This window comes from Leucopleurus acutus (assembly GCF_964270905.1).
Source record: "Leucopleurus acutus genome assembly, chromosome: 13".
Lineage (NCBI taxonomy): Eukaryota > Metazoa > Chordata > Mammalia > Artiodactyla > Delphinidae > Leucopleurus > Leucopleurus acutus.
In genome coordinates, this window is record NC_139155.1 from 40,282,650 (window position 1) to 40,295,161 (window position 12,512).

Sequence of the window (12,512 nt, forward strand, 5' to 3'; positions counted from 1 at the left end):
TAGGACAAAACCTCTCCTAAAGACTGCATGTATTACTCTTTCTTAGGGACCGCCAAATTTTAAGAGTTGTCCCAGCCTCTATATCCACCTTTTTTTCTTGCTCTCGTAAACTCCTCAAACCTTGTGTGGTCTCTCCAATCTCTCTATTATTACCTGTCAGTGGGAGTGGAGGAAGGAGAGAAGGGGGAAGAATTGAGAAAAAATACCAACAAAAGCCCTCTTCTGAAGCTGCCACTATAACCCTACTTACTAAACGTGGCACCCTAGGGCTGCTGATTGGCAGCTGGAAGAAAAGGAAAACAGAAGAGGAAAAAGATGGCAAGGTAAAATAAAGGGGTTGAAAGAAGGAGAAACGAAGGAGACTTCACTACGGAGCCCCATCAGCACTGGTCCCTCCTCCCTCCCAGGAGAAAAGGGGAAACAAACAGCTTCCATTGTCTTTCTTCATTAAATCCCATTTCAGCCCCTCCCACACCTCTTCACCGTTCCCAAGACTCCCTTTCACAGCACGTCTCCCTCTCCTCTCGCCAGTAACCTGTCTATCCACCGGCGCCTGAGACCACAGCCCCACGTCCACGTCACAGTCCACTCCCCGCTCACCCTGTGTCCACACCAAGATCCACACAGCCTGCCACCCTCTCTACAGTCCCCTCCCTCCAGGTCTGGGCTAGATGTGAAGTCCAAAAGACTAGCTGCCTAGGCTACGGGAAGGAAAACTGTGGGAAGGTTCTTGGCATTCCAAATAATACTATCTGAAAATAGTACCATTTTATTTATTATTATTATTTTCAGATAGTATTGATATAATAGCATTACATCAAATAGTCTTACTTTTGGACAGTATTTATCAAAACTGTTACAAATGGCGGCCACATTATAGATATCTCATTAGTACTATGCTTCAGGTACCTTGTAGGTGAGCAAGCCAAGACACTCATGTTTTCATGGGAAGGTGCATGCTGTATACCTGACCCACAGACTACTGGAGCAGGACTGTGAAGTCAGGAATAGCTTGTGTACGGGTAAGGGGCATTCAGAAAAAGACTTTCTAATATTATTTAACTGAATCATATTAAGTCATATGTAATCCTTTTTCACAAATTAATCCTACTTATTATTATAGGAGAATTGGGAAACAAAACAGTCATGGTGACTGTAAAGCTGCTAGCTTACTGAAACAACAAAAAGAACAAAATCAAGTGAGACACAGAGATGATTAGGCAAATTCGCCATGTACCAACAGTACTGCTAGCCATGTGCATGGCTAGGGAGCAGACAGGAAGATGACGGAAAACTCCTGAGATGGCAGGGTCTGCAGAAGAGGAGTGATAAGTCAGATTTATTACTAGGATGACATTAAAGCATTAAATTCTGAAGTTGTATGGAAAGGAAGCAAGGCTATAGGAACACTGGAAATAAAGAAGACTAAAATGGAAATCATTCACAGCAGGATGGAAGAATCAGAAAGCAAAGCAAATTATTGGGACCCAGAAGAACAGATGACAAAAAGGAAAACAATTTCCTAAATCAAACAATTGAATTTAATCATTCAGAGAACATAGAAATTCATAAATATTCTCTCAATGCAAAACAGAAAATATAGAGAAAATATGGGAAAATCTTCATAACTGCTCTCAAACAGGTAAACACACACATACTCCCCTCTACCTGAGAAAGCCATAAAGCACTCGAGAAGACCAGAGATGCTTTCAGCATTCTAGCTAAGCTTCTCCCAGGGAGGGACCACCTGTCCTTGTGGGGCTGGAGGTGAGGGATCCCTTTGGGGGTAGGGAGCACAGAGCTGAGGATAAGCACAGGCAGTACTATGAAGCAGTTTTCTTCCACCCTGTCCCAACTGAGTCTTTCATCCTCAGGGATGAAAATTAGCCAGTGTAAGGTTGTGCTACTTTAAAAGCAAACAAAACAAAGCAAAAACACCACACACAGATTTAACAACAGGATGTGGGTTAGGAAGAGAGGAAAAAGAAGAGTCTTAACTTTTTACTGAAATATAATATACATTCAAACAAGTTGACAACCATAACTATACAGGTGAATGTGTTTCCACAAAGTGACTGCATCAAGGAGTCAGCACCCAGATAAAGAAACAGACCATTACCAACACCCCAGAGGCTTCCTTTCTGCCCCTTCCCAAGGTAACCACTCCTCTGGACCTCTTAACACTACAGATGATTTTTACCTCTTTCTTTAAATGCTTATTTAAAAGAAATAATATAGAGCAGTGGTTCTCAAACTTTTTGACTCAAAACCCCTTTACACATTTAAACATTGAGGATCCCAAAGTTCTTCTGTCTATGGGTTATAGCTATTAATATTTACATTATAAATTAAAACAAAATTTTAAAATGAAGAATCCACAAACACATATTACAGTAGCTATCAAAGAGATGATTTATCACTTTCATATAGTAACCCACTAAGAATTTATTGCCTCTTATCTCCAAATATATCCTTCACTGCCTGCTCTGCGATAGTGTAACTGGCTCCTATAAGCATATCTCCTTTGCAGTTGGCAAGATGCATACATAAGCTTTGACAGTCGAGGGTGTTGGAGGGACACTGCCGGAGGAAGAAACCTCCCTTCCTGGTTCTAGCATGCCTCCATTTGTTTTCTTCTCCTTCCTATAGGGTGGCTGCTACTGGAGTGTGTGGAAGACACCCAAAAGCATGAGTAGCACCCCACAGGCAGACTCTGAGTAAGTCTCCCAGGTACCCCAGCAGTTGGCTTCCCAGAGTTGGTTGCCTAAAGCCAGGAGGGGTGGTTGCTGTTTGGCAGTTCTGGCTCTGATTTCCTGCCCAAATGCGCTCTGAAGTGTATTTTATGCTTGTTACCCTGCCTTACCAGTCCCCACTCTGGAGGGTACTGTGAACCAGGTCTGGCCAGGGGTAACTAGCAAAGTTCTCTACCATCTACAGGAACTTCTCCAATGAGGTCTGAATCCCAGCCTTATGGAGGGGTCTCCCTTCCAAAGGTTTTCCTTCCTTAATAATTTTCCTTCCTTTACTACTATCTATACTCCCTTATAGTTAATTCCATTATAGTTAGTAATTATTTATATTAAAACGTCTCTGTTCAAATTATTGTGTGATTTCTGACTCCCACCTGGACCCTGACCCACACAGCCTCTCAAACTCCACTGCACACTAGTTGATTAAGAGCAGAAAGGGCAAATAATATCTTAGTAATATTATGAAAACTGTTTTGACCTTGCAGACTTCTTGAAAGGACCTCAAGGACCCCAGAAGTCTCAGAACTACACTTTGGGAGCTATCGATACAGAGCATCCTTTTATGTCTGAATTCTTTCATTCAACAGTGTGGTTATGTATCATCCATATTGTTGTATGCAATAGTTTATTTATACTGCCGCACAGTATTCCATTATATGAATACATAATCATAACATAATCATAACATATTTTTCCATTCACCATTGATGGACATTAGAGTACTTTCTAGTCTGGGCTATAATGAATAGTGCCGTGATAATATTCACGTGCATGTCTTTTGGTGACGACATGTATACATTTCTGTACTGTTGGGCAATAAAGGATATATAAGCTCAGCTTTAGTAAATACTGTGAAACAGGTTTCCAAAGAGAGTGTAATAATTTTCACTCTCACCATCAGTCTGTTAGAGTTCCAGTTGCTCCACATACTCACCAACAGTTGGTATTATGTCATTTTTTTAATGACCTTTTTTTGGGGTGGTGGTGAAAAGTTCTATGAGTTTTAGCATGTGTATAGATTCATAAAACTATCACCAAAATCAGAAAACAGAACAGTTCCATCTCCCCAAAGAACTCCTTTGTGCTATCCTTTTATACTCACACCCTCCCCCTACACCTAACACCCCCAGCAACCAACATCTGTTCTCCATTACTATAGTTTTGTGTTTTCATAAATGTCATGAATGAGGTGTATAATCTTTCTTTCACCCAGGACAATATCTCTGAGATTCCTTTAAGTTGTTGTACCAGAAGTTTGTTATTTTTTATTGCTGAATAGTGCTCCATTCTGATATATTAGTTTGTTTCTTCATTCACCTGTTCTTTCCAGTTTTTTTGGCCATTATGAATAGGGTTGCTATAAATATTCATGTACAAATTTTCATGTGCTTTTATTTTCATTACTCTAGGAGGTGGGTCAAAAAATATCTTGCTGTGATTTATGTCAAAGAGTGTTTTTCCTATGTTCGCCTCTAACTTTATAGTGTCCGGTCTTACATTTAGGTCTTTAATCCATTTTGAGTTTATTTTTGTGTATGGCATTAGGGAGTGTTCTAATTTCACTCTTTTACATGTAGCTGTCCAGTTTTCCCAGCACCATTTATTGAAGAGGCTGTCTTTTCTCCATTGTATATTCTTGCCTCCTTTGTCATAGATTAGGTGACCATAGGTGTGTGGGTTTATCTCTGGGCTCTCTATCCTGTTCCACTGATCTATATTTCTGTTTTTGTGCCAGCACCATACTGTATTGATTACTGTAGCTTTGTAGTATAGTCTGAAGTCAGAGAACCTGATTCTTCCAGCTCCGTTTTTCTTTCTCAAGATTGCTTTGGCTATTCGGGGTCTTTTGTGTTGAGATTAGGTTTGACATAAATACACTAGTATGTGCAAAATAGATAGCTAGTAGGAACCTGCTGTATAGCACAGGGAGCTCAGCTCAGTGCTATGTGATGGCCTAGCTGGGTGGGATGTTGGGATGGGGGGAGGGAAGTCCAAGAGGGAGGGGATGTGTGTATGCGTATGGCTGATTCACTTCGCTATGCAGCAGAAATTAACACAACACTGTAAAGCAATTATACTCCAATAAAAAAAAAACTTTTCGTGTGAACATGTTCTCATTTCTCTAGAGTAAATATTCAGTAATGGGCTAGCTGGGTTACATGGTAAGTGTAACAATGTAAGTGTAACTTTTAAACTGCCAAACTTTTCCAGAGAGACTGTATTATTTTTGCATTCCCACCAGAAATATATGAGAGTTCCAATTGTTCTGCATCTTTGTCAGTACTTGATGCTGGCGGTATTTTTTATTTTAGCCATTTAAATAGGTATAGAGCAGTATCTAATTATGGTTTTAACTGGCATTTCTCCAATGGTTGGTGTCTTTTCATGTGCTCATTTGCTATTCATACAGCATCTTGGGTGAAGTGTCAAATCTTCTGACAACTTTTTTATTGCATTCAATTTTTTTTTAATTGGGTTGAATTTTTTGTTTTTTTTTTAAAGAAGATGTTGGAGGTAGGAGTTTATTAATTAATTAATTTTTGCTGTGTTGGGTCTTAGTTTCTGTGCGAGGGCTTTCTCTAGTTGTGGGAAGCGGGGGCCACTCTTCATCGTGGTGCGCGGGCCTCTCACTATCGCGGCCTCTCTTGTTGCAGAGCACAGGCTCCAGATGCGCAGGTTCAGTAGTTGTGGCTCATGGGCTCAGCTGCTCCGTGGCAGGTGGGATCCTCCCAGACCAGGGCTCGAACCCGTGTCCCCTGCATTAGCAGGCAGATTCTCACCACTGCGCCACCAGGGAAGCCCCTGAATGTTTTAATTAAAAAAAATTGTTTTTATTTTTTAACATCTTCATTGGAGTAAGGGTTGATGTTTGAGAGTCCTTTGTGTATTCCAGACACAAGCCCTTTGTTGGATATCCAGTTTATAAATATTTCCTCCCAGTCTGTTGCTTGTCATTTGATTCTCTTAACAGTGTTTTTAACAGAGTGAAAACTTTAAAATTTAATGAAGTCCAATTTTTTTCCTTGATGAAATCATGCTTTTGATGTCATGTCTAAATACTCTCTGCCTAATGTAAGGTCCTGAATATTGGCCCTAAAAATTATAATATTTTAGGTTTTAGATTTAGATCTATGATCAAATTTGAGTTAATTTTCATATAATACATGAGATTCAGGTTGAGAATCATGTTTTTGCATATGAATTTCTAACTGTTCCAACACCATTTGTTGAAGAGAAAATCTTTTCTCTATTGAATGGCTTTTTACCTTTGTCAAAAATCAAACAGCCTAATCCCACTCCTGGGCATATATCTGGAGAAAACTCTAATTCAGAAAGATACGTGCACCCCAATGTTCACAGCAGCACTATTTACAATAGCCAAGATATGGAAGCAACCTAAATGTCCACTGACAGCTGAATGGATAAAGAAGATGTGGTATATATATAAATACATACATATATATGTATTTGTGTGTGTATATGTGTATATAATGGAATATTATTCAGCCATGAAAAAAAGAATGAAATAATGCCATATGCACCAACATGAATGGAACTAGAGATTATCATACTAAGTGAAATAAGTCAGAAAGACAAATACTACATGGTATCACTTATATGTGGAATCTAAAATATGATACAAATGAACTTATTTACAAAACAAAAACAGACTCACAGACATAGAAAACAAACTTATGGTTACCAAAGGGGAAAGGGCCTGGGAGAGGGGTATTATTAGGAGTTTGGGATTAGCAGATACAAACTACTATACAAAAAACAGGTAACAAGGTCCTACTGTATAGCACAGGGAACTATATTCAGTGTCTTATAATAAACCATAATGGAAGACAATATGAATACATAAAAGTGAATCACTTTGCTGTACAACTGAAACTAACACAACATTGTAAATCAACTATACTTCAATTAAAAAAAATAGCCGTATTTATATGGGTCTATTTCTGAGTTTTCTGTCCTGTTCCACTAATCTACATATCTATCTTTCTGCCAACACCACACTGTCTTGATTACTGCAGCTTTATAGAAAGTCTTTAAATTGGGTACTGTATTTACTCCAACTTTATTCATCTTTTTCAAAACTATTTTATCTATTTCCCTTGCCTTTTCAAATAAAAACTTAAATCCCTTGCTGGGATTGTGAATGGAATTTCACCAAACATCTATTGGGGAGAACTGACATCTTTTATGTTGAGTCTTCCAACATAGTTAGAAAGCAGAGGCTTTAGTTTCCTCCCTCTGCTGCATACTTCCCAAGACTGTCCTGTGTTCCAGGTCACGCTGTCGGAGACAGAAAAAGAAAAGCAATGGGAATTCTACCCATGCTCCGGACACCAGAGTTGTTCTAGTCAGAGACAATTCCCCTCAGATGTTTAGTTGCTTCCCTGGCCACTGCTCATGGCTGTGCTGCCTGGCAATACTGCCTAGGGGCTGAGATTGTGGGGCAGGTAAAAAAAATTTTTTTAAAGAGATGGGTTAGGGGAGAAATAAGGGTTTTACTCCACTCTCTAACCCTTAAGAGACCCTCTTCTTGTATCCCAGCCCAGAGAGGGCTTCTTCTCGGGCTCTCCTTCTGTACCCATAGCACAGGTACAAGTTTTGGACTGGTACAATTTTAAACAGAAGTGGAAAGTAGACATCCTTTCCTTATTTCTGATCTCAGGGGTAAGATTCCAGTCTTGTACCATGAAGTGTGATAACATTAGAAGCATAACCCGTAAAAGAAACAACTGATAAATATGACTTCATTAAAATTAACTTTTTGTGTGCCATTAAGCACATTCTGTGCCTAAAGTTACCATTAAGGAAATGTAAAGCACAAGCCACAAACTGAGAAAATATTTGGAGATCATATGTCTGATAAATGATTTGTATCCAGAATACATAAAGAACTCTTACAAGTCAGTAACAGGAGGAAAAATAATCCAATTTAAAATGGGCAACATATTTGAAGAAACATTTCATCAAAGATATAAGAATGGCTGATAAGTACATGAAAAGATCCCCAATATCATTAATCATTAGAGAAACACAAATTAAAATCACAATGAAACAGCAGTTCATACCTAGTAGAATGGCTATAGTAAAAAAAGACAGTCAAAAAGAAGTGTTGGTGAGGATGTGGAGAAACTAGAACCCTCATACATTGCTGGTGGGAATGTAAATGGTGCAGCCACTCTGGAAAATCGTTTGGCAATTTCTTAAATAGTTAAAGTTATCATATGACCCAGCAATCAGGAATTTGCCCAAGAAAAACAAAACTATATATCCACACAAACACCTGTAACACAAATGTTCTTAGAAACATTATTCATAATAGCCAGAAAAGGGGAATAATTCAAATGTTCATCAACTGGTGACAGGAGAAATAAATGTGTTTTATCCATACAGCTGAATAACACTGGGCAATAAAAAGGAACAAAGGATACATGCTACAACACGGGAGTATCTCAGAAACATTATCCTCCGTCAAAGAACCCAGACACAAAAGACTTCATATTATATGATTCCACTTATATGAAATATCCAGATAAGGCAAATCTATATACACAGAGTACATTGGTGATAACTTAATCCTAGGGCTGAGAGTGGGAATGGAGAGTGACTACAAATGCACACCACAGACCTTTTTGGGGTGATGGAAATTTTCTACAAGTGGTGATACTTGCATAACTCTGAGAATCTACTCAAAATCACTGAATTATTCACTTTAAATGGGTGCATTTTCTGGCTCCAGGAAAGATGGAGTAAGTGCACTCCACTCTGTTACTCCCAGTGGGTGGTACCATAACTCCTGGACAGAATACATGGAGCAGCTGTCTGAGGGGACACTGAAATGTAAATGGTAGCAGGTCAACTGGTGAAGGAGACTAGAATTTGAAGTTCCATCTAACCAGTGGTGAGTTTTCCATTTTTCCCCCTCTGGCATTAGTCAGGCTGCACTCAAAGGCAGTTCCACAACTGGAAGCATGCACTAGAAGCACAAAGAAGGAGTCCCAAGATAAGCTCTCTCCTTCTGGTCTGGGAAACTAGTAAGGGGTGACCAAAGGTCAGAGACAGATTTAATTCCACATCCACATTCCCAGCCTTATTTTCCTTTCTCCCTCCTCTCCTACCCTAGCAAGTTTGAGTTTGAGAAGCACTAGATTGGAGTAATGAGTCTCTGGGAGGTGGGATGTCTGCAGAGATCAGAATTAGCTGAGCATCTTTATTTAGGTTTTATTTTGATCAAAGGACATGTACATGCTTAAAAAATAAGCTGTCAAAAGCTTGTTTAAAAAGGCTGTACAACAGAAACTAACACAGTATTGTGAAGCAATTCTACTCCAATAAAGATCTATTTTTAAAAAAGGCTGTTCCCTCACCTCTTTGCCACTTCTCCCTTCTCATAGAGCAGACATAATTCTAAGTACTATATCTGCATTTTTACTTCATTTTTCCCTAGTTGTAGATATTATGTATTGACTTCTTACTACAGAATATGAGGATTTATCTCACTCCTATCTCCCCCAACACATACACTTGCTAGTCTCTCAGTCTCCCAAAATTATATTATAAATTTGGATACATCACTCCTGAATGTATATTAGAGCTATGTAAAATGTTATTCATAGGGCTTCCCTGGTGGCGCAGTGGTTAAGAATCCTCCTGCCAATGCAGGGGGACACGGGTTCGAGCACGGGTCCGGGAAGATCCCACATGCCATGTAGCAACTAAGCCCGTGCGCCACAACTACTGAGCCTGCGCTCTAGAGCCCGAGAGCCACAACTACTGAGCCTGTGTGCCACAACTACTGAAGCCTGCGCGTCTAGAGCCCGTGCTCTGCAACAAGAGAAGCCACTGCAATGAGAAGCCTGCACACCGCAATGAAGAGTAGCCCCCGCTCACTGCAACTAGAGAAAGCCCGCGCACAGCAACGAAGACCCAACACAGCCAAAAATAAATAAATAATAATTTAAAAAATGCTATTCATAGCTGAGTCATATATTATTAATAATTTTCCTCTTTCTGCACAACATTCTCCTCCACTTTACCATCGATTATCCCCCCACTCTTCCTTAGTTTTCTATGTACTTGTCACTAATTCAAACCCACACTCTCTACAAACTGTCTAAAAGTCTCTTAAGATGTTCAGAAGCACCAACTATCAATATAGTATAGGAATCTTCTTAAAGCAATCTCTCCTGAGGTTTTCTGGGCTGCCTCCCTCCATGCCCGCACCACTGTCATCTGAGGCTCTCCCTTTGCCGTCTGCCCCCCAGCCCTGCCCAGGATTCTGTTTTCTCTCTGCACACTGGATTTCCTCTCTTCTATACAGCATGTCTTTCTCTTAGTTTACTCCTTTGTTTTGGCAGAGAGCACAGACTGAGAAAGGATGAGGGGAGATGGCACGTGTTTCAGACTACACCATCGCTTCTATAGTGGGCTGATGCTATTAATGGGAGTGAGTTATATACTAGAGTAGATTGAAAATCCCATTTTTATAATTTTTAAACAATGAGTGAAAACACGAGTGGTTTCATTTATGTCCCTATATACGATACTAATTAAAAGATGTCCTGCATAATGAGTACTCATTTTATAAGCGAGTGAAAGGATTACTGAATAAATTCTAATGCATGAAATTCACTATGTGGTCTGAGAGTTAGCTCGAGTGCCTGCTTGAGTGACTCAGCAGTGTTTCAGGAAATAAAGACATTAATAAAATTGCTTAGGATAGTGTTCAACTCAGCAGACTAGGCTTACCAGAGAATCAATCCACACAAATACCTAAAAATTCAGGAATACAGCACAACAGCATTCCCTTGATAATTATTATTTCTATGATTTTTCAACAGTTAAAGTCCCACTGTACTTATCCTAAACCTCTTAGGGAGTGAAATGGCATTAGGAGTTTTATATGCGTTATCCCACTTTATCCTTACAACAACCCTAAGACAGAGGTATTATTCTCCCAATTTTAAAGATGGGAAAACTGAGGCTTACAGAAATGAAGTAGCTTGATTCCAAATCAAGGTGAATATGCACAAATAACCTATTCCTCATCTCCACGTCCCTTTGAGTATGATTTTCAGAGTATTCTTTGTCACCCACCAAATTTACCTGACACTACCATTTATCAACGACAAGTTAAAACAGTCTGGCAGTGTTTGGCAATGTTACATAATTTCTCCTCCATGTACTCTCATTCAGGCAAGATCAATGAAGATCTAACCATAAAAGTGATGGCCAAGCACAGTGACTAAGATTACATGTTTTATCATTGACACATTTCACTTGAGTCACTTCTTGATCATACTTTTGCATAAATTATTTAATCTCCCTAAACTGAGTTTACCAATCTGTAAACTGGGTATACTACTACCATTTTGCTCAACTGTTTAAATAGGATAATGTGTATAGTCCTGGGTACATAATAAACACTCAATAAGTGGTATTATTACTTTTAAGCACCTGAGACTAGTTATATAGGATGGAATTGACAAATTAGGTTCTTTGAATTTGTATTAATCTCTTTCCCTAAGATTACACATTACAAAGAGAACTCTTTGTTAATTCTATTTAACTCTTCTTGACACTGGAACAATATTATTCTTTCCTCCAGCTGCCTTCAGAAATGTGCCCCTGGAGACCCTACAAGGCAGTAAAGGTTCTCACACAGGGTGATCTGGACACTCCAGCTACACTACCAGTTAACCCTACAGCTTAGAACAACCAAGGCTTTTCTGGATTCAGATAAGGGGGTGAAAAAGCTGCTCTCTAGGGGCTGTCCCACACTACTCCTCCTTCTGCCTCTGGGAATCGGTCTGAAAACCACCTGCTGGCCAGTTTCATGCATCTCAATGTAGGGGTATTTAAATATAGGCTGATAGTTCTCATTTCACATTTCATTGTGAATACACTTCAAAAGTGGTGAGTGAGGATGGAAAATCATGCCTGGAGTAAGCTTCTCCTGAGAACTACACTGGGACCAGGAGCTCCTTCTCCCTGAACAGAGGCCTTCTCTACATCCTAGGACAGTGAGTATTCAAAGCACTACAGAGCCTCCCAGCAGCTCTTATTACTGTCCAGATTGTACAGATAAGGATCTTGAGGTACAGAAAGGTGAAGTAACTTGTCCAAAGCCACACAGCCAATAATGGCAGATCCAGACTTTGCCAGCATCAAGACATTAATGAGAAATTCACCTAGATACAATTCAAAAAAGGAGAAAAAATAAGAGTATACATTAAGAAGCTCTGGTATATGCACACGAGCAGTTCCAGAAGAACAGACCAGAGGGAATGGTGACACAGCAAAATCTGAGATTACAACTAGAAATGTTCTGGAAGTGAAGAACATGAATGCTCAGATCAAAAGTACACTATGTACACTGAGCATGTAGATGAATTCACACCTTGACAGACATTACAATGTGCCCAGATCTCACCACTAAAGGAATAAAAATAAAATGTGAAGTTTCCAAACCAAGAGAGAGAAAAACATGAATACTAAAACTGTTATCAATTAGCAATGCAGGAAAGGAAGAAAAAAAATGATGGTGAACAACAAGATTTATTTAGATGGAACTTTATAAAGCTGTCATTTTCATAGGTCAAAAATGAATATCAATTTCATATGGTTCAACCTAAAAGAAATAAGTCTAAATATATCAATAGTCACAATAAATATACATGCATCAAACTCAACTATTAAAAACAAAGATTATATGATTTAAAAATATAAAATTCAGCCATTTAGAGA

The 12,512-nt window shown here is 39.2% G+C and overlaps 1 protein-coding gene across 5 annotated transcripts in view; it reads right to left on the minus strand.

The window, feature by feature from the left end:
- The window catches only part of GALNT1 (polypeptide N-acetylgalactosaminyltransferase 1), a 136,315-nt gene that overhangs the window by 35,592 nt on the left and 88,211 nt on the right, over positions 1-12,512 (minus strand). The gene's annotated exons all lie outside the window — the stretch shown is intronic.